The sequence below is a fragment of the Acyrthosiphon pisum genome, chromosome A1, assembly GCF_005508785.2.
Source record: "Acyrthosiphon pisum isolate AL4f chromosome A1, pea_aphid_22Mar2018_4r6ur, whole genome shotgun sequence".
In the NCBI taxonomy this organism is placed as follows: Eukaryota; Metazoa; Arthropoda; class Insecta; order Hemiptera; family Aphididae; genus Acyrthosiphon; species Acyrthosiphon pisum.
Genome location: NC_042494.1, coordinates 134,387,879 through 134,391,582, shown reverse-complemented (window position 1 = coordinate 134,391,582; position 3,704 = coordinate 134,387,879).

The following is a 3,704-nucleotide window of genomic DNA, read 5'->3' as shown; positions in this document are numbered from 1 at the left end:
GTCTTATATTTATTTTTATTTTTATTTATAAAGAAAAAATTTTGATATATTTATTTTTATAAAGAATTTAACACTCACCCGTATTGGGTGTATGGGAATACACCCTAAAGATATTAAAAATAATAATAATTAGTACTATTGTAAATGAATTTGAGGTGGCTGGTTTGAAACCATTCACTTAATTTTATTAATCTTAATAATTAAAAATAGCTAGTTTTTTGTATTTTTAACATTTTTGTTTAGATTTTTTGTAATTTTTAACAGGAAAATATAAGGTCGGTTTTTTTTTGTAATGTTTTTCAATGTAATTTTAGATGTTTTTTATGTTTTTTTTTTGTGCATTTTTATGTTTTTTTTAATGATTTTTATGCTTTTTTTAAAGATTTTTTGTAATTTTTAACAGGAAAATATAAGGTCGGTTTTTTTTTGTAATGTTTTTCAATGTAATTTTAGATGCTTTTTATGTTTTTTTTGTGGTTTTTTATGTTTTTTTTTAATGATTTTTATGCTTTTTAATGTTTTTTATCCTGTTTTTAAAGATTTTTTAAGGCCTTTTTTTTGTGATATAAAAAGTGTGCTATACGTACCCCCTTACTACTGTAGATAATCCCAAGTAGGATGTTGCAGAATTGGAGCCCTATATATTATTATTATCATATGTTCTATCCATTCCGGTGAAACGGCCGTGCAGCATAGGTTAGATTATATTATAATATATAGGTCGACCTGACAGCCAGTTCCAAAAAATGTAACGCATTTATCTAAGTCATGTAATAATATGTATAGTATTGCAGTATTTTGATTGAAACTCGTTCCAATCGAAAGTGCCGATATTTCAGCAGCGGTCTGAACATTGGATGTCTATATATGAAATTTGGTGGAACATAATAATATATTATTATTATTATTATTATACAATAACCGATAATAAATATCGATGTATAGAGCCAATAACGGCGATCCGCCCGAACGAATCTGTCATATAATAATTAATAATAATAATATTTATATTATACGGTGGCTATATTTTAATGTAAATTGTATAATCGTAATGAAAGTGAACGTCCGAAGAGACTAGGGCGAGTGTTTTTACACACGGTGTATAAATCGCAATCAGTGTACGAACTATTGTGCCGTCGCCGACAGGTTTGGGTGCACAGAAGTGCAAAATAATAAAATTATGTCCATCGTTTCTAACCCGACACATTCAAATGGTATACATGGTATACCGTTATTGTGTTCACGTCGGCGCGGAACAAGTCCTTTGGGACGAATGGTGCTGCGAATTTTGTCCGTCCGTCGGTCGGACAAGGGTCATCTGCGCTGAGATTCGGTGAAAAATATTATTATAATCAATCGACCAAATGTCACGCAAAAACAACACCATCGTTTTCACGGGCACGTACAATATTATGTTGTCGCATTTAAGACCTGTTGTAGTCCGCATTATAATTTGACATTGTTTACGATTATTTATTTTTATGATGCATATATAATATAATATTATAATTTATAATCATAATATAATATTCCATAGAAATATCGATTTCTTCGAGGTTATTAAAATTTAGGTACGTCGTTGGAAACGGTATTCCGACTATTCGACACGCGAGATCGGACCGATAGGAATATTCCGAGGTAAATCTGGGAATTCTGAATAATTCAAAATTTAGAATTATTCTCGAACATTAAGAGATTTTTAAATATTTTTTTAAATTTAATTTTTATGAATATTTCCGTCGAAAACGCACGTGACCGATCGCGGTGAACAGGTTTTCCAGGCTGACAATTTAGTTGATAGCGTATGATAATATTATTATAGTAGGGGGCTAATGTGGCACGGTGGTTGGCCGCATTCGCTAATGTGTGCTGCGGTCAAGCATCGTCAGCTCCCGGATATGTGACCACCCGGGTTTTTAGCGACAAATCCTCGCCCACATACAAAAGTGTTGCTCAAAACCAAGCGTAACCCCGTTTCATGACATGTTAGGGATCTATTAAATTGAATGCACATAATATATAGTTCATAAATCATAATATGCAATAAATCCTTAAGTTTTTTCCTCATTTTTGACCACAAATATATGACGAAACTGCTTTATAATGTACATAATACCAACGAGATTTTTCACTTTTTTGACTGATCGGTGTGATTGTACGAGTAAACGTCTCAATATAGTAATACAACACAGTGTATGCGATATGTGTAGATAGGTATCTTTTTTTTTCGTGGTACGAGGAACTGTTGTTATTGGTATTGCTTCTCCCCCGGTCACCATTGTTTATATTGTTGCAATTAACATAGTATATAATGTACAACAATAAGCATCAATTGGATGCGCCCTCGCGACCTGGCAGACCTTCCATGGCTTACGCTAGTATGTATAGGTATGTATCTGCCAGGAGGCAGGAAGCCATGTATGCTCGGAGGGCTTACAATCAACAATTTACAAATTTAAATGTAGGTACCTATGTAGTATACAATTTAAAAAATTCGTCGAATATTGTTAAGAATTATATATCTTTTTTTAAATTTAAACACATTGCAGGATTTCATTTAGTTCAATCCATTTACACATTATGGAAATCTTATAAACAATTTTGAACAAATTAATTCAGCACATGTAGTTACTAACAAACTAAGTACTGCTGCTGTGATCAAAATTACTATAGACATTGTCTTACTGCTGCAGAATTCATTATTCTTCGATACCTAACTTTTGTAATCTGAAAGATCACTATAATGCAAGGTAAGAACAAGTGTCTATTAGATACTAATGTTATACATATAAAGTTCTAAGTATCTAAGATACTACCTATATAGTCATTGCGCGTGATTAATAAACAACTTACTGACCACAACTATTATAGCGTTCATTTCCATTGAAACTTATTAAATTGGATTGGTCGATTTTTTTGCGAGAAACTTTTCAGATTAGAACCCCTAATGTGTTTTCATAAACTTAACTATTCCAATACAAGCGATGGATGAGTGAGTTTTTCTTACGTCTTAAATGTGACACAGGCACACAGTTGTCTGCATTACTGCATGACACGGTGTTAGTAATATTTATTTCGAGAGTTTGTAAAATTAATTTGTCAAACGGAGTTTATAGTTATGACCAGTCAACCAGAGTCCGGATTTAAGAGGAGGAGGAGGAGGAGGAGGAGGAAGAATTCGTTTTTTATTTATCTATATAACACGCGATGTCTGCAATAAATTTGATTCATACAACACATGGAATAAAATACACGACATTTTATTTTCCTTTTATTTTGAATTTTAAGTTGAAAGGATTTTTTTTTTTTACAAAATGTTTTCTATATCAACGCGTATTTATAACATTTGAAAAGGGAATATTTACATTTACAACATAATATTATGAAAGCCATCGCCAACTAAATTTGAATATTTTTAAATTTTTTTGCAATTTTTTTTCTGGTACCTCCCTTCTTATTTATTGGGTAGGATTGGAGATATAATAGGATAAAAAAAAGAAGAATTATTTCACTATAATATTAAATTATATTATTTTATCTTACCATAATTTTACGAAATATGAAGAAAATAGTTTTATTATTTTATTTTTATTGCCGTTATACCTGCTATGATTTCTTCATAATAACAACTTGGATATAACTTATGGTTTAAGATAAAAATACCAGTCAGCTTTATAAGTGCTGGTTTTTTAAAAATTGGTGGG